The 24,437-nt window shown below is 44.8% G+C and overlaps 1 long non-coding RNA gene across 3 annotated transcripts in view; it reads left to right on the top strand.

The window, feature by feature from the left end:
* The first annotated feature begins 842 nt into the window (after window positions 1-842).
* The window catches only part of LOC148162953 (uncharacterized), a 254,528-nt gene continuing 230,933 nt past the window's right edge, over window positions 843-24,437 (top strand). For all 3 annotated transcript variants that reach the window (XR_015769416.1, XR_015769418.1, XR_015769417.1), the window contains exons 1-2: window positions 843-4,682; window positions 19,489-19,722. This is a non-coding gene — a long non-coding RNA (uncharacterized LOC148162953). The remainder of the gene's footprint in view (window positions 4,683-19,488; window positions 19,723-24,437) is intronic.

The raw sequence follows: 24,437 nt of genomic DNA, 5'->3' as shown, positions 1-24,437 counted from the left end.
GAGGACCTGGGGAGTAGCAGGGCGGAGCTGAGAGGAGGAGGCTGGGTGGGGTGGAGCTGAGGAAGTTGGGCAGGCAGTGTTGGGGAGGAGCGGGATTAAGTTGGGGAGGTGGCGATGGACGTGGAGCCTTGGGAAGAGCTGGGAGGTCACTGCAGAGGAGGACCTGGGCAGTTGTAGGGCAGGGTGGGGGACTCTGGCAAGGCGAAACCGGGGGAGGAGATTTGCTCAGGGGGCGTGGCTGGTGGAAAGCTAGGAGAGCTGGGGCTGAGCGCGTCGGAGCTGGGAAGGGGCAGGGAGGGAGTGGCGGAAAGGTTGGCGAAGCAGCTGCCACCGGGGTTGGGGCTGGGGGAAAGCTGGGAGGAGGAGCTGTGGAGGTGCCAAGCGGCGTTGGGCAGAGCAGAGCGATGTCCGGGAAAGCTGGGATCAGAAGCTGGGGACGAGCGGGGCAGGGTTGGTGGGTAGCAGCTGCGGGGAGCAGGACGGGGCTGGGGAGGGGTAGGGCCAGTTGGGGGAAAGCTGGGAGGAGTCGCTGGGGCAGGGCTAGGGCGGAGCATGGCGGGCCTGCGGATGCTGACAGGAGGTGCTGTGGAGGAGCGGGGCGAGCTGGAGGAAAGCCTGGGGCAGGAGCGAGGGCGGGCAAGGGAGGAGCTGGGTGGGACCGGTGGTATAGCTGGGAGGAGGAGCTGCAGGGCCGCGGGGCGCGGTTGGGGTGTTGCAGGGTGGGACCCGGAAGATAGCAGGGAGGCGGAGCCGGGGAGGAGCAGGGCGGGACTGGTGGGGTGGTTGGGAGGCGGAGCTGGGCGCAGTGGGGAGGGACGGTCGGTGGGCTGGGAGGAGGAGTTGCGGTGGCGGAGCCCGGGCGGAGAACCCTGGGACCAGCGCGGGGCTTGGGGAAGGGGCGGAGCCAGGGCGGAGCCTGGGCGGAGCCCGGGCGGAGAACCCTGGGACCAGCGCGCGGCTTGGGCAAGGGGCGGAGCCGGGCGGAGCCTAGGCGGAGATCCCTGGGGACAGCGCGGGGCTTGGGCAAGGGCGGCTCCGGGGCCGAGGCCAGGCAGTGCCCTTCTGCCTCCCGTGACATAGGCGTCCGGTCGGCGCCGCACCGGTAGGCAACAGAGTGGCATCCTCAGCGACCTCCGGTGACCCTCAGAATGGACCCCGGAGAGCGCGGAGGCGGGGAGAGGGCGGGACCTGTAGCTTGAGTCCTGCACCTGGGCGCTGAAGGCCGGGCGGGCTCTCCTTCCAAGCCACCCTGGGACGGCCAGCGGGGGTCCTGAGGGAGGGGCTTTATATGAACCTTTTTTGCAGGTGAGAAGAGAAATTCCTCCTCTGTTTCCTGCTGCCCGTCAGACCTGACCTGAGCCAGACAAAGCCAGCTTCCCTGTCAGAGCTGTTTCCTGTCCTCTGCCTCTGAGTCAGCGGCTCAACACACTCAGTGTCCCCGTGCTTTGCTCCTGGGGTCCCCTTCCTCTCACCCTCCTTCCGCATTTGCTTGGTGACCAAGTCCTGTGTCCCTGCCTCCCACATGCCTGATCAGAATAAATTCTCCTCTTCCTGCCCCCACTGCTATCTCCTGAGTTCAGGCTTGTGGTCTGGGGCTGGTGGCTTTTTTATTATTTTTTTATTTTATTTTATTCTGTTAATCACCATATAGTACCTCGTTACTTTTTGATATAGCGTCTATAATTCATTGTTTGCATATAACACCCAGTGCTCCACGCAGTATGTGCCCTCTTTTTTTTTCCTTATTTTTTTTTAAGATTTTATTTATTTGACAGAGAGAGAGACACAGCGAGAGAGGGAACACAAGCAGGGGCAGTGGGAGAGGGAGAAGCAGGCTCCCCGCGGAGCAGGGAGCCCGATTCAGGACTCGATCCCAGGACCCCGGGATCATGACCTGAGCCGAAGGCAGACGCCCAACGACTGAGCCACCCAGACGCCCAGGACGTGCCCTCTTTAATACCTTTTTAATACCCATCACCGGGCTAACCAATTCCCCCCCCCAGTACCCTCAGTTTGTTTCCTGAGATTAAGAATTCCTCCTATCTGTGAGATCATGGGATACTTGTCTTTCTCTGATTGACTTATTTCGCTTAGCGTAATACCCTCTGGTTCCATCCACGTCGTTGCAAGTGGCAAGATTTCTTTTTTTTTTTTTTTTTTGGATGGCTTCATAATATTCCATCGTCCGTATATACCACGCCTTCTTTGGCTTTTACCTGAGCCTCCACATCGGCCTGGATGCCTCCTGTCTTTCCTCTGCCAGTGGATCCTCCACATGCCATCAGTTCAGTTTGCTTTCTTAGCTGCACATCTGTCCTCATCAACCCGGTGCTGAAAACACTGGTGAGCGCTCTCCTATTTACACCCCATTACCTCGGGGCCCCGGGAGGGCCTTCCAGTGGCACCAGCCCTCTCTGTTCTCATAGGCCAACACTCTGGGTCACTGTGCTGCGGAGTCCCTGTGCCCTGAGCGCACATACTCTACCAAGACTCCCTGCCCTCTGGAGCGCTCACCTCTTCTTCCCCTGACCGAGCTCCTATCCTCCTTCCAGCCATAACTTTAGCATCCCCTGTCCTGCCCCACAACCAAGCATCAGGCACTCTTCTCTGCCAGTTCCAGGAGCACTCTGCACATTCCTTCCTACCTCCCTTCCCTGGGCTCTCACCTCCCAGTGCTCTAATTGCTCTCCAAGGGTCAGTGGCCCCCTCAGGGGCACCAGGTTCCTCGCAGGCAAGGACTGTGTCTTCCTCATTTCTGGAACCCAGGTGCCCAGGACGCAGTAGTCACACAGAGAGGACTGCTTCGTCTTCCAGTGAGCCGCACCTTCTCTTTGCAGAATCTGGAAGAAACGGAGGAGTGCTGGCCGTGCGGTGAGGGCCAGGCGGTAGCTTCATGGAGCTTAGGCCTCAGGGCTGCAGAGATGGTTTTCTCCACGCCACGATTCTGTCCCCATAATACACTACATGTTCCTTTTAGAAAGTCCCTGCCAGTTTTCACCCTGGCTCTTTGCCGAGCCCATATCCCCAGGACATCGCCTCTCCTGAGCCCATGGCCACCCGCTCAGTGCAGAGCTCCCCGTCCCCGATGGGCAGTCTGAGCACTTGCGTTTGCAGTTTCTCATGTTTGTGTCCAGTGACCTCTGTCCACCAGGCCCCTGGCTGCAGCAGCCCCTTAGGAACTGGCCACCACTGTTTCTCTTGGTGCTCATCCCGCTGGCTCTGCCACCCTCTTTGGCCCTGATGTTCTCCTGCCTAGCTGACCCTCTCTGCTCAGTGCGATCCCTATGCACCGCTTCCCCTTCTCTCCTTCCCTGAGCCTATCACGCATTCTTTCACTTGACAGGAGGTGCCGACTGCGTGGTGGAGCACGCCACTGCCTCCCCCACCCACGTCCTTCTCTGACTTTGAGGCCCAGAGAGGCTTCTAGTTTGTTCCTGCCACGTGTTTTGCGGCACTGCTGGTCTGGGACCAGCTTGACCCAACGCCTGGTTTCCCTCACTTCGTGGCAGGTCTGGTTCCTCCTCTCTGAAGTACCCTTTGCCCATCTTTCTATTGGGTTGCTTCTGGCTTTTGTACCGAGTTGTGGGAGCTCCTTTTTTTTTTTTTCCTGTTCTTTTTTTTTCTTAATTTTTTTTTTTTAAGCAGGCTCCACACCCAACGTGGGGCTCGAACTCGTGACTAAGAATGGCCGTGGGAGCTTTTTTTGAAGTGTGGATCCTAATTCCCCATGGAGCAAAATCAGCAGTGAGAAGTAGAGGGATTGTAGATAGAATCTTTAAGGAAACAAAGTTTCTGGAAGAATGTCTTGTATCTCTGGTTTTTCCTGAATTCTCTCATAGCTGGAGACATTGCCCACGTGACCCAAGCAGATATCTAACCCCTTTCTGGCCCTCGTGTGACCCCAGCCTCCCCTTTAACTTAACCATGCTTCCTGAAGCAGAACTTTGCCCAGGAGTTGCCTGGCTCTTAATGCTTAGCTTTCAAGTGCCTGAACCTCTCTGGCCTCAGTTTGTCCATGTGTTGAATGAGGATAATAAACATTCCTGAAGTCGTGGAATTGCTATGAGCACTGAATGGGCCCAGCTTAACTATCACACTAAGCTCTATGAGGCTGTACTCATAACATGGCCTTGTTCAAGGCAGCCCTCCTATCTCCTTGGGCATAGCTGCCCCTCCAGTCTCATTGCCTGGACTCTCCCCCGATTCCCAGCACTCAGTGCCTCTGCCCTTCCACACTGCTCTCTCATGGCAGATACCCTCCCTCACTTCCTGTGTCCTCAGGAAGCCTCCCCTAACTGTCTGGGCCTGGTTTCAGGGCCTGCCTGCTCCTTCTTCCTGACAACTTTCCAGAACCTTGCCTGTGGTACTGCTTTTGTGCAAGGTTACCTTGGGCCGTTTCTGTTCTGCATGTGTGTCTGTGCACCCAGTTACTACAGCTAGACTGGAAACCCTCTGAAAACAAGGACCCTGTCCACTTCACGTTTGTACTATCCCCAGAGCCTGCCTCTGCCAGTGGAGACACTCACTAGATGTTGACTGATGATGGCGATAGACTGTCTGGTTCGGGTTATCCGGGATTCATCGATTCTCTACCATGATGAGCCACTGGACCATGCTGGGCTTGGTGGATGAGTGACATAGGACCTGCCCTGGACTCAGTGCCTGCTAGTTGGATAAGAAAGGCAAGTATGTCAGTAACTCTCATTTGAGGTGGGACCAGACATCATCCACAGAAAGAACTATCTGTGAAGTACTGTGTGGCCTCAGGGGGAGGCCAGTATGCATCTCACTGGGAGATCAGGAAGTTTTCGGAGGCAGCCTGGGTCTGAGCTGTGCATTGAAGAATAGGCAGGGTTTTGAAGGTGGTGATACAGGAGTGCAGTCCTGAGATGTCCGCTTCAGGCTGGAAAGGCATGAGATCAGAGGCAATGAGGAAGAAGGGCCCAGGCAAAGAAGCAGGCAGAAGTGCTTCTGCCCCCTTATTTCCTTTAGTTCTTGGATCAACCTGGCAAGCTAGGGACTATTAGATCCCCTTGACAGATGAGGAAACCAAGAGCACAGAGGGCAAGGGACTTGGCTACGATCTCTCACTTGGCTGAGGTTGGGGGAGAGTTGGGATTTAAACTCAGGATCGGCCCACCTGGAGTCCGTGTGGCTGCCATACAGCTGGGGAACCCAGGAAATGCACTCTGAGCCTGGTGCCAAGGCTGTCCCCCTGTGCCATCAGTTAGGCTTCTGGAGGGTAGGGCTGGCCCGGGGCCTTGAGTGTGTTCTCATCTCCCATCTGCAAGGCACGGGGCTCGGCCTCTGACTGCTTCTGCTCCTTCCAGCTGCAATGTGATTCACGGACTTTGAATTGCGTTGCTTGCCTGTGAGCTGATCTGCTCCTTTCAGATTGCAGGAGGGACTGTTGCACTTGAATCAAAAGAGTACGTATTTCACAGGATGTGCTTGATGATGGCTATCAAAGAGTCGATTCTGTTTACTCAGTTGCGGCTGGTGCTCTCTGGACTGTAAGGAGAAGCTGAATCAAAAGGGAGATGAAGAGCCTGTTGGGCTACACAGCTGCCCAAAGGCACCATCCTTAAATTTTCATCCCCGGTACTCCAGTTGAAAGTGTCAAATTGGGCATATACATTTATTTTTACACTCGACTGTCTTGCTGATGGATTCTCCAGAATGACCCAGGGTATCAGAGTTTCTGTCACAAGTCTGTCGCTTGCTTCTAGGGGTCTGTGTGGTCCAGGGCCGTGTGACTTCAAAAACTATATACCCCTCTACTTTAACGTCAGTCCTTCCCGTATACATCTTCCTCCTGGGACAGAGCAGGGTTGGTGTGGAGACGAGGAAGGGCCGATGTCATCTGTAGTCACAGCAGATCTGCCCTCTCAGACATCCGGATGCTTGTTTCTGTCCTCTCCGCCTTCCTTCTCCCATCCGAGCAAAACTACTCATTGGAGCACATCCCGTGTGTACAGTAACTGTTATTCATCTCAAATTAATCCCAAAGGAGTACCATCGATCCCCCCCTGAAATACCAACCAGACTACTGCTTTAAACCGTTCGTACATGAGGGAGAGAGCAGAGTCGGGGCGGGTGGCATGTTCTGAGCACTCACACCGCGTGCCAGGAGGTTGCTGGACACCGCTCCTGGGCTGCTGCTGCCACTGGAGTCAAGCCAGGCCGGCATTCCTGCCGCGGTCTGCAGGTCACAGCTTGCTTGCCCGTGGGTCCTTGTGCTGTGTTCTGGCCCAGGAAGAGATCGCCTCCAGGTAGTTTGCCTCGTCCCAGTCCCGCGTTGGATTCTCCCTGGGCTCCTGTGATGGCATTATCATTCTTTTCCCTTTAGAGATGAGGCATTCAAGATTTGGACAGAGGAAGTGATTTACCTCAGGTTGCATAGTAAGTGACTGAGGTGGGACTCCAGCGATCCCGCCTCCAACTGTGGTGACAGAGGCTAGGGGCAGAATATGCTACCTGGAGGGCCCTTTGGAGCCTGAGCAACATTTGATGCTGTGCGGGGTATGGTTTGGGAATTCAGTCTCGACCCTTTCAGAAGGTTGTCTTTCTTGGCTGCCTCTTCGGTTCCTGGCCTGCTCGATTGGGTTCTGAACCTGCCCAGCACAGCTGCTCTGTGCCCCACTCCTCTGAACCAGCTCTTCCACTGCCCTCAGCACCCCCCTCCCCCCCCCCGCTCACGCTGCACTGCGCATGCCTGCCATGGCAGAAATGCACTCTGCAGTTTGCGTACTTGTGTTGGGTGCCAGCTCAGGCTGTCTTTCTGTTCCTAGCTCACGTGCTTGTCCCGCATTCCCAGGTACTTTTGCACACGGGTTGTCTGCAATTCATCCTGATTTCCTTACCCTTGCTTCTGCTCACACGTACTCTGCTCCTTTCTGCCTCACGATCTGGGGCCCAAGCCGTTTCTGTGTTTGATTTCTCTTCTGTAACTCTTTGGACCTAGACACAGATGCCCAGTGAAGCTAATGAAGTTTAAGACCCAACTTCAGGGTCACTCACTTGCCCAGGCCTGAAAGCGGCCCTAGCATTATGGGTTATGCTAGTCCTATGGCTTGTAAAATCCACAAGAAATATTTTAGCTGGAGTTGGTTCAGGGCACCTTTCCTTCCATTCTTCTGTCTCCCTTACTCATGCTCTTGCGTTGGGTGGAGATTCAGTGGCCATGAGCACATTGGGAGCCTGGCTCAGGAGATGCTAAATTGGGATATACTTGGTTTGGATTTAGAGAGTCCTGTTTGAGGACCTCACAACCAATTCCATCCATGTTTGAGTTATTGCTAGCTGCCCTGTATTGAAATAGCTTCCAGGAATACTGCTGCCTTCTGTACCATTGCACCCAGCCCTGGGACAAGAGGTGTGAAGCGGAAGAGGACATTGTGTTGTTGTGCCTTGTAGCACGCAGTGCTGGAAGTGTGTTAGCAGTGGAGGAGAATCAAGGTTCACAATGTACAGAGCCAGAAGCTGGTCTGCGGGAAAATCTTCCAGTCACAAATCAGATATGGAAAATCAAACACAAGTTCTGTCCTGTCAGGAATATTCTCAGTGTATAGCGTATGCAATTATAAGCACAGCATGCATTTATATTAACATGTGGAGGGGGTTGTGTACAGTGGCATTTTCCAGAATTCTTGTGACTGTGGGGCACACGCCTGTATCAGAATTACAAACACTGAGCAGCATGCATAAAAGAGTTATTATAGCTACCCTGAGACTGCTGTCCTTGCAAAAGATCTGCTTGCAAGGCTGGCCCTTGGCTGGCTTCTGGGGACTTGGCTCTCAGAGGGCGTCTCGGCACCAGTGGACTGGTAAGAGGGCTCACTGTGTGTAGACTGTTTCTACAATGTGGTTTATGCTGAACACCTGCTTTCCTTCTTTGAGTCTGAAATTTTGGTGCATGCTAGGCAGAGCATTCCTACGTGACCAGACCTAAATAAAATCCCTGGGCACTGAGTTTAGGCTTCCCTGGACAGAAACATTACACCCATGTCACTGCATGTTCATTGCTGAAAGAAGGATGTGCTCTTTGTGGCCCCTCATGGGAGGGAGAGAGGCTAAGGAGTCTGCACGGGATTCCCTCCAGGCTCTTCCTGTGTCTTTGCCTCTCGTGATCTGCCAGTGTGTCCTTACTATGTTGCTGTAATACCTTTTAGTGTGAGTACAACTGTATGCTAAGTCCTGTGAGTCTCCCACAATAAGAAACAAGAAAAGTAGGAATAACAGGTTGCAGAAATATGTGAGGCAATTATTTAATAAAAATACACTTTTATTTGTCATGTCATTTTTTTCTGAATTTTGAGATGTGTCTAACATTTGTTGACTTTTTCCGATGTGTGTTATATTGCGTTTCTTCCCTCATTTGAAATATTCACTTTCATTATCAATTTCGTATTGATATCTTTGTATTCTTATCCTTGGAGAGGACCCCAAGTGTTAGAAGCTTCAGATTCCGCCAAACCTGGATCTGCCTCTGTCGTGAATCCAAGACTTGTGACCTCTTGTTGATTTTGTTACTGTCACCCCATATTTCACAGGTGGGAAAATGAAAACTGAAAGGGGCAGTCAAGCTTACTTGGCAAAACTGGGACAGGATCCAGGTCTTCCAGCTCCCAATTTAATGTTCTTTTCCCTCCATTCGATAAAGTGTTTTGATGATTTGTCTGTAAACAATGGTCAGGGTGCACTGGACATAGACTGGATGGCATGCACTTGGAAGACTGAACTTCTTCTAGTCCCTTCTTTCAGTAGATGGGTAATCTTGAATGAGTCCTTCCCTTCCTGGGACATATTTTTTTGCTTTTGTAAAACAAAGGGACTGGACTAGATGCTCCTTCAAGTAGAGGGCTTTCTCTCTTTGATGTTCCCTGAGTTTGTCATTCTAGAAATGCTGGAATCACACAATCATAGTTGAAACCATTTATCTTGTCTTTGGGTCTTCTCTGTCTCTAAAACAGAAATAAAATACCTGCCTCACCCAGTTGTCATGAAACCCCTGGCACCATTCATGGTAGAGCAGGTGATCAAAAGTTGCTTCCATCCTTTTGTCCAGTCAGGAACAAAGGTTGTCGTATATGATTCTTGCTCCTTCCTTTTGGAATCAAGAGAATTTTTGATCAGCAACCTAAATATTAAGAAAGAAAGAAAATGAAATATATATACTCTGCTTTTAAAACTTTTTACAATTGAAATATAAATTGCAAACAGAAAAACACACAAATATTAAGTGAATAGATTAATTGATATTCACAAAGTTAACACACCAGTAACCTGCATTGATATTAAAAAATAGAACATTGCTAGAACTCCCTAGTGATCCCCTCCAAGTTACTCCATCTGCCCAAAGGTAACTACTGTTTTGACTTGTAACATCTTTGATTATTTTATGTAAATGGAATCCTACATTATGGACTCTTATAGTTGTCTGGATTCTTACACTTGCTATTGGTTGTGAGATTCATCCATGTTGTCACATGAGCAGTATTTCCTTCATTCTCCTCATGCTATACAGGATTCTGTTTTATGACTCTACTCTGATTTATCTATTCCAATGTTCATGGACATTGGTGTGGTTTCCAGGTCTTTGCCATTACGAATAAAGCTGCTATGAATCTCCTTGTGTTTACTTTCTTTGGGAAATATATGTTTCTGTTGCATATATGTCTAGAGGTGTAACTGATGATTTATAGGATGTGCACATGTTTAACTTCAACAGATATTGCCAAATAGCTTTCCAAAGGGGTTATAGCGACTTCCTTTACCACCAGCAGGGTGTGCGTTCCAGTTTGTCACCATCCATGATGGCACATGCTGTCACTTAGGTGGGTTACAGGTGGATCTTATTTCGGTTTGTTTACACACAGCAAACTTCTGTAGTGTACAATTTCATGACATTGGACTGAAGCACAGAGCCATGTATCTATTACTACTGTCAAGATACAGAAGAATTCCCTCACCATCCCCCACCCCGCAAATGGCCTGGTGCTGCCTTTTTGTATTCCACCCCTCCCCCACTCTCAGACCCTGGCAGCCACCCGTCGTCTGATCTCCATCCCTATAATTCTACATTTCCAGATTGTCAAGTAAATGAAATCACGTGGTATGTAGTCTTTTGGGTCTGGCTTCTCTTACTTAGCAAACTATCTTTGAGTTTCCTCCATGTGGTAGTTCACTCCTTTTTATTGCTGGGTAGCAGTCCGTTGTATGGACGCACTGTGTTTTGTTTATCCGTTCACCAGTTGAGGAACATTTGGTTTGTTTCCAGTCTTTGTCTATTATGAATAAAGTTATTACAAATATTTGTGCAGAGGTTTTTGCGTGAACAAGAATTTTCGCTTCTCCTGAGTAAATATCCAGGGGTAGGGATTGCTGGGTTACATAATAAATGAATCTTTACCTTTATGGACACCTGCCAAACTTGTCTTGCATTCCCATCAACAGTATGTGAGAATTCCAGTTGCTCCACATCCTTGTCAGCAGTTGGTATTGCTAGGTTTAAAAAAAAAAAGTTTTTAGCTATTATGAGGTATGTAGTGAGATCTCATTCTGGCTTTAATTTGCATTTCTCTGATGGTTGATAATGTTGAGCATCTTTCCATATGCTGATTTGCCATCCATATAACTTCTTTGGTGAATTTTCTATTTAGATCTTTTGCGCATTTAAAAAACTGGGGGACTTGTTTACTTATTTAATTTTTTATTTTGAAATAATAGATTCAGTGGAAGTTGCAAAGAAATGTACAGTCAGGTTCTGTGCACCCCCAGACATCTTACTAACTTAGAGTATGATGTTAAGACCAGGAATTTGACATTGATAACAATCCATGGAATTTATTCAAATTTCACCAGTTATACGTACAAGCCTGTGTGTGTGTGTGTGTGTGTGTGTGTGTGTGTGTGTGTAGTTCTGTGCAGTTTCATCATATGTGTAACTTCATGTAACTTCCACCACCATCATCCTCACACCTCGTGGTTCCCCTTTATAGCCTCACCCACTTCCCACTCCACATCCCTTAACCCATGGCGAGCACGATTTTATTCTCCATCTCTATCACTGTGTTATTCCCAGAATGTTATATATATGGACTCTATATATATAGAGTTACTATATACAGCATGTAACCTTTTGATAATGGCTTTTGTTTTTTACTCAGCATGATTCCCTGCAGGTTCATTCAAGTTGCTGCCATGTATCAATAGTTCACTTCTTTTTGTTGCTGGATAGTATTTCATAGTACTGATGTATGACAATTTAACTGTTCACACACAAGAGTTTCCAGTTTGGGGCTATTATGAATAAAGCTGCTATAAACATTCATGTACAGGCTTCTGCACTAACATAAGTTTTCATTTCTCTGCAATAAATGCCCAAGAGTGTGACTGCTGGGTCATCTGGTACCCATTTTTAGTATTTAACGTAACTGCCAAACTGCTTTTCAGAGTGGCTGTACCATTTTCTATTTCAACCATCAGTGTATAGTGATCCATTTTTCTGGCATCCTCACTAACAATTTGGTGTCACAATTTATTACTTTATCCACTTGGATAGGCTTGTAGCAACAGCTCATTGTGCTTATAATTTACATTTACTTGATCGCTAATGATGTTGAATATCTTTTTGTGTGCTCATTTGCCTCTGTGTATCTTCTTCAGTTAAATGTCTCTTCGTGCCTTTTGCCCATCTTCTAATGGGATTGTGTTTTTTGATGTTGAGTTTTGAGAGTTTTTATATACTCCAGATACAAGTCCTTCATAGGATATAGAATTTTCAAACTTTTCTTCCAGTCTAAAATTTTTCTATTCATCTCCTCTGCAGGGTCTTTCACAGATCAAAAGTTTATAGATTTGATGAGGTACAATTGATCAGTTTTTACTTTTATGTGTCATGCTTTCAGTCAGGCATCTTGTGTAGATCTATTTCTGTATTCTCTATTGTCTTCCACTGATCTATGTGTCTATATCTCTTCCAGTATCATACTTTATTATTACTATTGTTGAATTTGGAGAGTTCTTTATATATTTTGGATACAAGTCCTTCAGATATGTGATTTGCAAATATTTTTTTTCCCAGTCTGTGGTTAGTCTTTTCATTCTCTTAACAATGTCTTTTACCTTTTTTTAAAAAAAAGATTATTTTATAGAGAGCAGGTGGGGAGGGGCAGAGGGAGAGGGAGAGAGTCTTAAGCAGACCCCACGCTGAGCACAGAGCCTGACGTGGGGCTCAATCTTACGATCCTGACATCACGACCTGAGCTGAAACCAAGAGCCCAACACTTAATGTCTGAGCCACCTACACGCCCCTCCTTTCCTTTTTTAAAATTGATTTCCAGCATGGCCTAAGACCATATTTTTAATGATTGCTATTATTAAAATTCATTGAGGCTTTTTTTTTTTTAATGGCCCACAAAATAGTTGATCTTTATGAATGTTACATGTGCGATTGAAAACAATGTGCTGGGGGCGCCTGGGTGGCTCAGTCCGTTAAGCGTCTGCCTTCAGCTCAGGTCATCATCTGGGGGTCCTGGGATGAAGCCTTGACTTGGGCTCCCTGCTCAGCGGGGAGTCTGCTTCTCCCTTTCCCTCTGCCACTGCCCCCCCCCCCCTCAGCTTGTGCTCTCTCTCTCTCTCTCGCAAATAAATAAATCTTTTTTAAAAAAGAAAAGACTATGCTGGGCAGAATTTTGTACATCATTTAGTTCAGACTGTTTGATAGTGCTGTCTAGGTAATCTGAAACCTTACTAGTTTTCTGCCTGCGTGTTCTATCAATTTCTGAGAGTAGTGTGGAAGTCTCCAACTGTGATTGTGTTTTTGCCTTGTTCTCCTTTTAGTAGTGTCATCTTTAGTGTATTTTTAAATTCTGTTAAGTGCACACATATTTATGATTTTTATCTTATTGGAAAGTTGATCTCTTTATTGTCTAATGTTCCTCTTTATTTCTGATAATATTCTTTGTTCTGAAGTTTTTGTCTAATGTAATAGCTACTCTGCAATATTTTGCTACTATTTTTGCTTTCTCATTATCTTTCAGATCAATTAAATATAAGAAAAACCTATTATACCTTCATTTATTTCTTTTTAACACTCTTGTTGGTGAAGATCCATATTTCAGACTAATGTATTATTTCAGCTTGAAAACCTCTTTAAAATTTTTTGTAGAGTAGGACTACTGGCTATGATTTCCATCATTATTTTTGCTTTTCTGAGAAAGTCGTTACTTCTCCATCATTTAAAAATTAACCTTAGGGAGCTACAACTTACATACTCTATAATTCACCCTTTTAATGTATACTTCAGTGACATTTAGTGAATTTACAAAGTTGGGTGACTATCATCAAAATCCACTTTTAGAACATTGCTCTTGCTCCAAAAGATCCCTCATACCATGTCAATTATCTTCCCGCCCCCAACCCCAGGCAACCCCTAATCTGCTTTCTTCTCCCTCCCAGTTTTGTTGAGATATAACTGACATACATCATCGTATAAGTTTAAGGTGTACAGAAATCTGCTTTCTATTCTTATATATTTGCCTTCTTTGGAATTTTCATATAAATTGAATCACAATACTGAGTCTTCTGCATCTGGCTTCTTTTGCTTAGCATAATGTTTTTGAGGTTCATCCATGTTGTAGCAGGGTGTCAGTATTTTGTTCCTTTGTATTGCTGAATAGTAATTTGTCTGTTTACTAACTGATGAACATTTGAATTGTTTTCATTTTCTGGTTTATGAATTATGAACATTTGCTTACAAGTCTTTGTGTGGACATACGTTTTCATTTTACTTCTTACCTAGAGTGTAATTGCTGGTTCACATAGTAAATTTATGTCCAACATTGAAAAAGTTTTTTCAAAAGAACTTTTTCTGCTTTAGTGAGTCAAACTATTTTTAGAAAAGATTGAATATACTACCTCACAGATATTTGAATAATACTATTCTGTATTTTGTTCAAGGTGATGATGTTTTTAAATGTGAAACTACTCCTGTGTCATTAGATTATTACACCTTTTACATCAGAAAGTGCATTATATTTTACATTTTAAGGAACTAACTGCCAAACTTTTCCAAAATGGCTGAACCAGTTTACATTGGCACCAGTGATGGCATGTTGATTTTTAAAGATATTTTTTTCTGGGTATAGAATTCTGACTTGCATGGTTTCTGATGAGAAATCTGATGTAATTCTTTTTTTTTTTTTTAATTCTGTGTAATGTTTCTTTTTTCTCTGGCTGCTTTCAAGATTTTCTCTTAGCGGTTTTTTTTTTTTTTTTTTTTTCAGCAGTTTGACTATGATATACCAAGGGGTGGTTTACTGGGGGCTCTGAACTTATATTTGTGGTTCGGTGTCCTTTAATTTGGGGGAAATTCTCACCTATTATGACTTCATAAAAATTTTTTAAATAAATCAAATAAAGAAGTTCCCATTCCCCCTGACTTCCTTCTGGGATTATAGTTAGACTGTTTTATATTATCTTGGGTCCTTTTTTCTGTTTTCTATTTCTACTTTTTCTCTTTGTATTTCAATGTGAGTAATTTCTGTTGACTGATCTTCAAGTTCACTGATTCTTTTCTTGGCTGTGTTGACACTGGCAGTGAGCCCACTGAATGTATTATTTTTCTTCACTACTATGTTCTTCACTTCTAGCATTTCCATTTGATTTTTTCTTAGAGTTTGTATTTCTCTGCTGCGATTACCTTCTACTTTTGCATGGTATCTACCTTTCCCATTAGAGATTTTAACATGCTAATCATAATTAAAATTCCTTGTCTGATAGCATCAATGTCTGTGTCATCAGATTCTTGTTCTGATGATTGCTTTGTTTCTTGGGAGTATAATTTTTCTTGCCTTTCTGTGTGTCTTAATTGTTTTGTTTGAAGAGACTAGTAGAGATTGAGGTAAATAGTTTTTATGCCTAGAAATGGACACACATTTCCTTCTGCCAGATCTTTAGAATGTGGTTTTGAGTTCCCCTGGTTAGGAATTGGACTGGGTTTGAGGTTGTTCTCGCTGTGCCTACCCTCGGTACAGCACAGGTTTCAAATTCCTGTAGTGGTTCCTTCTGCTTAGGGGGCGCAGTGGTTTTCCAGAAGGCTGTGTTTTTCAGTACTGAGCTTTAGGTCACCCCTTCACACTGCTTCAGATTGTCCCTGCGTGCTCTTCTTCTGTCCTTTCCCCAGCACTGTTCTGCTGTTACTGGTTACTTGAAACTGTTGGCTTAGGGGTGTGGGGAATTGGGAGGGGGCAGTTTCCGTTCTTCTGTGTAAGCCCCAGTCTTAGGTACTGGGTTCCTTGGTCTCAGGGGTGTGGCTTTCTCAAGCCTTTTGCCTCTCCCCTTGGGTAGTTGTGGGCCCAGCTCATATTTCTGCCATTTTCCCAGGAGCAGTTGATTTCCTTGTTTTCCTCTTTCCTTCTCCCAGCTGCAGTGGGTTGGCCATCAGGCCAAGTCTGTGGTTTTTGCCTCCACAGAGAAAGGCATTTTCTTCCTAGAGGCGATGAGAGAAATGCACATGTGGAGAATCTTAGCCCTCCTGCCTGGCTAATGTTCTCCTCTTCAAGGTCTGCATCTCATTGGCCCTTTCTTAGGGCTCTTTCTGATCTTTTCTGAAAGTACCCATTCAGTACGTGCCCTCTTTAATAATAAAATAAAAAAAAAAAAAAAGTACCCAGTAGGGTTTCTGGACTAGGGACTCCCTCAGTTTTTGAGGCTCTCAGAGGCTTCACTCTTTCCTGCCAGTTTATATTCTGCCTTCACCAATTCATCGATAGTTCGTACTGAACTCTCCTCACTGGTTTTCAGAAAGCTTACTCCAGAGAAGCGAGCGCTCACATCTTTCCTCCCACAGAGACTGTATCTCCTCAGATTGTGGACAAGTTTGTTGCTCTGCAACCTCAGCTCTCCAATGTGTTCAAAGAAATTCATGAATTTGATGTTAGTCTGGCTTGTTTGTTTTTTTTTTTTAATTTTATTTATTTATTTGAGAGAATGAGAGAGAGAGAGAACATGAGAGGGGGTTGGGCCAGAGGGAGATGCAGACTCCCCGCCGAGCAGGGAGCCTGATGCGGGACTCGATCCCGGGACTCCAGGATCATGACCCGAGCCGAAGGCAGTCACCCAACCAACTGAGCCACCCAGGCGCCCTAGTCTGGCTTGTTTTTTGTCTTAACTATGGGAATGATGTTTCTTCCAGCTTACTGCATCCCAGAGTAGAAGCTATCTCCTGGCTGGTAAATTTTAGATTTCTTTGAGCCCAGGCTGCTCAGCCCCTCAGACTCCTTGTTGTTACTCATACATTGGAGTGTGCAGAACACTTCCTTCTTATGACTGTTGCTCTCAAAATATTCTGCTGTGTTTCGTGGTAAGTGCATGTTGACTATTTTGTGATACTCCTGTTTTGGGGCATTTCAGATGCCCCATTTATTCCTTCTGCTTCCTCCTAGCAGATACCCCCTGGTCATATTTTGGGTTTCATTGGGATATCTTTTCATCTCCGTTTTGTTGTAGGTGTTGTCTATGGGTTTTTGTTTTACTCTTCTAGCACTCCCATCTGTTTTCAGTGGGTGATTCAGGGGGATTCAGTAACTGTAATGCCACTGCTCCCACTTTCTCTCTAAAATCTTGCCTTTCTTTTTCAAAAGATATTTTTTCTAGGTATAAAATTCTAGTTTGACAGTAATTTTCTTAGTCTTTTGGTTAATGCAGTTTCAGAATTCAGTAAATATCCTGAGGAAAAACTTGACAGAATATTGGACCATTTTGCCCACTTCTTCTTACCAGAATCCTGGCTCTTCAAGCCTCTAATATTTTTTTCTCTGTTCCAAAGAGACCACCCAAAGCTCTGCTGGTTTCTCTCGTCTTAGTAGAGGCCCTCAGTCCGGGACTCCTGTCCCCACCCATTTGCCTCATGCCCAGAATCAGCAAATGTCCTGAGGAAAAAAAGTGGCTGCAGAGTGTCATTGCCTCTCTTTTCCAAAGTCCTGGTTGCCTCATCATTGCCTTAACATCTGCCATTCCAACAGATGTTTTAAATTTTTATCTGGCTTTTCCAGTTACTCTCTGTGGGAGTATTAGTCTTCTACAAGCTATTCCATCACGTTCACAGAAGTCCACCTACACACTAAGTATTTTCAAACTAAATCTTTTCCTCATGAACTGTAGAAATTGCCGAAGGGTGATATTTTAGGAGATTCCTTTTCAGGTAAATCCATCACTGCTCTTCAAGAAGAAAGACTCTCAGGACGCCTGGGCGGCTCAGTCAGTTAAGTGTCTGCCTTCGGCTCAGGCCATGATCCCAGGGTTCTGGGATTGAGCCCCACATTGGGCTCCCTGCTCAGCAGGGAGCCTGCTTCTCCCTCTGCCTGCCACTCCCCCTGCTTGTGCTCTCTCTCTCTCTCTGGCAAATCAATCAATCAATCAATAAATAAAATCTTTAAAAAAAAGAAGAAAGACTCTCAAAGATGAATAAAAATGGCCAAGACTGAGGGAAATTGTGTTATTATTGCATCATTTCCCTGACCTCTGTTTTAGGGTAGAAAATGTAAGGAATTATTGAAGTTGGTACTAGATTAATTAGGTTAGAAAACCACTTTTTCACAAACACAGCAAAGATAGGTATTAGTCCTAACTTATGTACTGTTAGGGTCCGAGGGAATGAGGCACTGTAACTTCTGTCATTATGAAGCCCACAGCAGAGCTACTACTCAAAATTATTTCCTCTTGATGTTAATTGTTCTAGTCAAACACAAGTAATCTTCTGTCTGCTTTTCAAGGACTCAGGCATAAGCGCTCACAATAAATCATAGGAGCAATGTCTCTCCTTGGAAATAGGGAGCTCCATGCGGAGGAGTCTGCCAGAGAAGAGGAATGCCCTTGAGGGTGGAATTTACTCAGCAAATTATCATGCTTTTCTGCGACAATGCCACAGGCTCCCTTGACTGGATATCCCACAGCTGTGCAGAATGTATCAAGAAAAGATTAGATTGTATCTTCTGTAAGGTCTTCATCCTGGAGGCTCTCCAGAAAGGATGACAGGACCATAGAAAACCGGGGACCTGTCTTCTGTTCGTGGGCCCCGTATTGTCGTAAAAGCGGTGTTCAGATCTTAGCTCTCCTCTGCACCAGCTTTATGACCCTGGGCCACTGACTCACCTCTCTGTGCATAAATTTCCTCATCTCGGAAGTCATCCTAACAACATTGGCTTCATGAGGCTGTTGTGAAGATCAACTATTGTAATGGGGCAAAAGTTATTCGTAAATTTCAAAGTGCAGCATACCAATCAGGGATTGGTGTGATTGTGTTGCTTTATCTCATTTTCGTGCTCCTGGAGTCCCAGGGCTGGAAGGGGTCTAATCCCATATTTCATCCTATGCAGTAATCTTTTCAGTGTCCCAGACAGATGGCCTTTTAGCTTCTGCATGCAGAGCTCTTTCAGAGATAGGGTGGATTTCCCGTTTGCTTGTCTTCCAGCCCATATGCTGAGTCCTGGGAGTTCGGGAACTTCTGATCTCCTACGGCCAAAGAGGGAAGGGCAGTGAAGACTTCAGAAGCCCAGAGCTATGCTGTGTGTTTTGTTTTGCCTAGTTTCTGATTTGGGAAAGCGGTAGCCTCCTGTTGGGATGTCTAGTCAGTTCTGAAACTGGGTTTGGCGTAATCTAGACCACCTTCTCTAAACACAGGGAAATTCCTAGGGGACACCAAGTGTTCGTCCATCCCTCAAGGTTTTCTTTGGGTCTTTGAGATGGTTCTTCCTCTGAAAGGTCAAAATCACCTGTGGTTCTGATGAGGGCTGGAGGCACCTAGTGACCTAAGCTGTTACTCAACAGGATGGGGCAGAAGAAATACTTTAGACACAGGAGGGACTATTTTAGCACTTTCAGGTTATCTAAGGGACTAAATTATGCCGACCTTTTTTTCTATGCAAAAAAGAGTCATAGAATCTGAAAAGGTGATTCAATCTTATTATTTGAGATCATATGCAGGTGTTGTTTGACATTAGTTCTTTTCATCTGAGGTTACCAAGTGCTACCTTCTTAGCATCAGATCTATGTAAAGGTAGCATAAACTTTTGTTCTCTGCCAAAAGGTTGCAGCAAATGATCTCTGGAGGTCTTTTCTGTCTCTAAGATAGGTGTACAATTTTTGGATTCCTTCTTGTAATCCTTCTGGAATGACTTGGACTCTTTTCCAGTCTACTTGCGATAGGTTTCTTGTACAGCCTGGAGAGAGCAGTAGCCTGCACGGTCTGTCACCCTCCCTTTGGTCTAAGACTCTCTAGTGACTTGTAGGACTCCTGTTTATAGTTATAGTATTCTAATGTTGGAATTCTCCACAGACTGCTGCTCGGAGAAGTTCAACGTCTCTGAGATGGTTTCAGTGAAAGAATTCTATCAAAAAGAATTTGCTGAATTGTGATTGCAAACAAAATAGCTTTGTGGGGACAAAATACACTCCTGACAAGGGGGCCTCATGTTTATTTTCCAGCCTCTCCTCCCAGTGCTTCGCTTCTAATCTCTCTGCAGAAAGAAACATTTCAACAGAGAGCCCTGTGGAAATTGAGACAAGTTATCTTCTCAAAGTCCTGAACTCCCTGTTCCTACTTCAGAAGGAACCCCTCTGTTCACAGCTGCTAAAGCTAGCCTGAAGTCCAGTTCCTTCCCAAGGCAGTTCTGTTTGGATGTTGGATGCACACCTTTCCAAGCATTGTGGTCTCCAAATGTAAGTTTAATTGCATAAATGTCTTTCTGTAGCCTGGAAGAACTTTATACCTTTGTGTTATCAAATAATGTGATAGCGTCTCATATTTCGCTGGTGCCATTTAGAAATTTTACTATCCTAAGGGGATTTGGGAATCATGGCTACGTCGTTTTATCTGGCACAAATATTGTTCCTTCTTTCCGGGGAAACAAAGTTCTTCATATATAGCACGCACACATGCGTTTTCACAACACCCAGGCTGAGAGACTTGGGAGGGAGTGGGGGCTCGTTCTCATTCGGTAGGTAGCAACGGTAAAACATGGAGAGGCAAACATGTTTGCCAAGATGCTGATTCTCAGCTCCAGTTTTTGGACATTCCAGGGTGTCTCATAGGCTCTCAAAATGCCTCGCAAAATCACTATAAAATTCTAAAAGCCAAATTCATCTTAATTGTCTTCAATTTTTTTGAAGTTACAGCATTTTGGGGTTGGGGTAGGTATGTTTAAAAAAAAAAAAAAAAACAGCAAGTAAAATCAACAAAATGCCAAACTCAAAAAACATTTGGGAAGCAGCGGACTAGACCGTAAGTACCAGAACAGGCATTAAAATAACCCAGGTCAGGTACTGAAAAGTATAAATTCTTGACTCATCCTCCATGAATCTGTATTTAAATACATATCTTGTGTGATGGCATGTCTGAAGCTACTTCTCTTCTGGGCAGGCTTTCTGCAGCACTTGGGGATGATCCTAATGACCTTTTGGGGTGACCTGATTTTTTTTTCACTGCTAGAAAGGTGAAAAATGTACATTGATACACTTGAACAGTGAGCCATTTAGTTTGGCTGGAGCACAGGCTTATGATGGTAGAATTACGCAAACGTGTTGGGAAAGGTAGGTTGGGGCCACATATTTGAGGGCCTCAAATACTAACTGAGGTGTTTCAACTGTATTCGATAGGCAGTTTGGAGGCATTGATGGTTTTTGAACAAGGGTTGAAGGAGAAATATGGAATGGCCAGAGTTAGACTCTAAGGATATTAATAAGGCTGAAATGTGTAGGTTTGGCCCAAACTGAGATAAGTGAAGACAGAGAGATCAATCAGAAACTTTCAACAGTCTTGGATGAAAGATGTTATGGAGGTTGTCCAACTTGATTGTGAGCTCTTCTTGCACTGGTGATTAAAAGCAGGTGAAGTGTTACCTCTTGAATTTCACAGGCTTTCTAGTTAATGCTGGCTCAGACTTCTCCTGGCTCAGCTGCAAAAATAAAAGGATCCTTTGCCTTGCCTTTCAAAGGTACCTGTTCAGAATGGGGTTCTCAAGCTGTGTATAGTACTCTTGGCATCATGAAGTCTGTGTGGTTCCATGAAGCCCCAAGTCCAGATTGACCATCTTTGGTTTATTGTGTTAAAAGAGGGGACATCACATAGACCAAATCTGAGGTATTTAACCCATACATGCTTTCAACTTGTCACCTGTGAGCTTGAGCAACGGGGCCTCATTTCATTCTGATGTTAGAGGACATGGAGGAATTTCCCGGCACTCAGGGTGACAGCCACTATTTGCCTTGTATTTGAAGGGGTAAATATAAGGGCGGTGCAATTCTGACCTGGGTTTTTCTAGTCAGTGGCTTGGGATGCCCAGCAAATATATAAAGGAAAAGTTGTTTTAATGAAAGAAGGTTATTTTTCTGTATCTTTCATTATGTGAACTTTTAGCAAAGGAGACTTCTCCCTTTACATATTTTGATGATAAACAAATTCTGTCATCTTCCCACTAAGTAAGAGAAATAATGCAGAGAAAAATGGTAGAATAATTTTAAAGTTATGGGAGTACCATAGCATCCACAGGAACCTTGGCATTTAGAGTTTGACGTAAGCCCTTGGCGGTGAGATGGGTTCTGTTCCGTCAGCTCTGAAGCAAAGGAAACCTATTGCATCACAGGTAAGTTGGTATATTGATGCGATATTGACTTTGTTGCTGCCATGTCCTTAGACTGTTCATCTGGTCCCCACTGTTCCACTTATTGTGACGATCTGTATATTTTTATTTCAAAGAAGATCTGAACCATTTGATTTCTATTTTGACCTGCTTTCATCACTGCCCATGCCTATCCCGTTCCACTAGGTGGCACTCTTACTGCAGCCTTGCCCGCTATGCGAAGCAGCCAGGCCCTGGGCTGAGCTGTGCTTCCTGTGAGGATGAAACTGCTTGTGGGTTGCCTTGTCCCTCTACTCCCGTCAGCACCAAGATGCTATTTCGTACCTGCCTGCCTCTCAAAGTCTTGTAAATGTTAACTGAGCACCTACTCAGTGCCAGGTGCTATGGTAGGCACAGAGGCAAGACCCGAGCTACACCACTGTCTGGGCCCTCCAGGGGCTCAGAGTCTGGTGGCAGGGGGCAGGGGTATAAGAGCTAGAGTAGAGAGCTCCAGCAGGGGAGAGAATGCTTCTCACTGGAGGCTCTGCGGCCCCTGACCCTGATTTGTGGGACTGTTGGCACAGGGTGAGGGGGCTCCCTGGCATGCACTGGAAGAGAGAGACGAGCACTGTTGCATTATTTCACTGGCAGTGCCCCTGTTCCGCCCCAGGGGCCAGGGGAGGAAAGCAGAGGCCACAAAGGCTCCCTCCCAGCCCAGGAACAGACTAGGTTCTCCCACAGTCTCAGAGACAGATGATCAAATGCGTTCCCACTGTGCCAGAACCAATGAGTGCAAATATCTATGGCTCTCTCATTTGGTTTTATTTGTTAGGTAATTTTTTATTTTTGGAATTTTATTTTGGAAAGTAAAAAAAAAAAAAAATAATAATGGAAAATCACGCCCACAAGAGTAGCCACTGCTCATGTTCCTACCAACAAAAATTAATCATTCTTAACATCTTGATATATTGATTTCCAACGTTTTCTGTGTTTATACTTTTTGAAGATTATGCAGACAACATATTAATTCTCATTTGTTTTAATCTGTGTGCTTTCCATTCATACAGGACCAGTTCTGGGGTTCTGTTTTGGGGTGCCAGAGTGCTCCAACATAAATGCCCCTCAGCATGATGGCGGCAGAGAGAATTGTTCTGTTGCTCTACCTTTTCTTTCTCCTTGCGCCTCAAATGTACACTTACTTTTTCTTTTAGAGTTTAAAATCACAATGTAGAAAGTGTGTCAAATGCAGAAAGACAAAAATAAACCATCTGTGGTTCTGCCTCGTGGAGAGAATTATAGTTGATGTTCATTTTGGTACACTTCCTTCTAGCCTTTTTTCTACATAGTTCTTTAGAACATTGGCTGTGTACTGTATTTAATATTTTTTTAAAGATTTATTTATTTATTTATTTGAAAGAGAGAGAATGAGAGAGAGAGAGCACATGAGAGGGGGGAGGGTCAGAGGGAGAAGCAGACTCCCTGCTGAGCAAGGAGCCTGATGCGGGACTTGATCCTGGGACTCCAGGATCATGACCTGAGCCGAAGGCGGTCGCCTAACCAACTGAGCCACCCAGGCGCCCCTGTTTATGTATTTAAATATTCTTCTACCTCGTGATTTTTAGTAGCTGCTCAGTATTCTGTCCTATAGAGATATCATACTTAATAATTACTATTGCTAGACATTTAGTTGGTCTCCTTTTTTTGCAATTATAATACTGTATGTTCTTGTACATAAATCTTCACATGAATGTGTGATCTTCAGGATAAATTTCTAGAAATGGAACTTCTGAGTTGAGTATGAACATTAGAAGGCACTCTTTTATTGTATTTTTTTTTAGCAAAGTAATATCTTTATCATAGACCATGTAGAAAGCACAGATCTACAAAAAGGAGAATATAAAAGTCACCCATATTTTTATCACTCAGAGGTAATCACTATTAACCTTTTATCACAACTGTTCAGTCTTCTTTTCCCTATATTCTATGTACTCTTCTTTAAGTTTTTTTACTTAATATATTCTGAACATTCTTTTACGTTCATTATTCTTCTGCACTTTCAGTGGCTACATAGCATTTTGTTGTGTGGACATACCAGTTTATTTGACCAACTCGCTACCGTTGGGCATTTATGAACAGAAATGTTTTCCCCTACTGTAAAGAAAATGCAGAGATGAGCATTCTTTGGCCAGGTCTATGCAAAAATCTTTGATTGCTTCCTTTGAATAAATTCCTAGATGTGCAGTTGTTGGTTCCTACATGTATGCACATTTTTAAGCTTTTGATGAGTATTCTCATCTTACAGGCAGAGTATGGGTATGCCCCTCTGCCCCTTTTGTCTGAAATCTTGATTATCATTGAGGGTTTTTTTTGCCAATCTGATTGCAAAGAATTAGTGCCTTATTTTAAAATTTGTATTGGCTTGATTGCTAGTAAAACTGAACTCTTTTTCTTTTCTCTAAACTTTTGCCCATCTTGCTGTTCTGGCATAGGTATTTTTCTTATTTACTGAAGAGATTTTAAAAATAAATTTAAAATATTAATTCTTTATCATTTGTGCAGATTTTCTCCTCTGGCTAGCTGCTGTGATGAACTATATGTCTTGATTTCCTGATATTAAACCGCAGTTCTAGAATAATCCCCCTTTGCTTGTGGTGATATATTCTTGTCTTGCTGGGTTTGGTTTGCTAGTATTTCATTTAGGATTTTTGAATGTCTATTTGTAACTGATGTTAATCGTCAGTTTTCTTCCCCTGTGTGTTTGTGTGTGTGTTCACCAAGTTTTGTGGACAGGCTAACTTTAGTTTTATAAAATGAATG

Source organism: Eumetopias jubatus, unplaced genomic scaffold, assembly GCF_037043125.1.
Source record: "Eumetopias jubatus isolate StellerSeaLion01/CBP00866 unplaced genomic scaffold, mEumJub1_p1.0 scaffold_11, whole genome shotgun sequence".
NCBI classification, from domain to species: Eukaryota; Metazoa; Chordata; class Mammalia; order Carnivora; family Otariidae; genus Eumetopias; species Eumetopias jubatus.
Note: the sequence above shows the minus strand (reverse complement) of the source record. Positions and strands in the feature narration are given on the sequence as shown.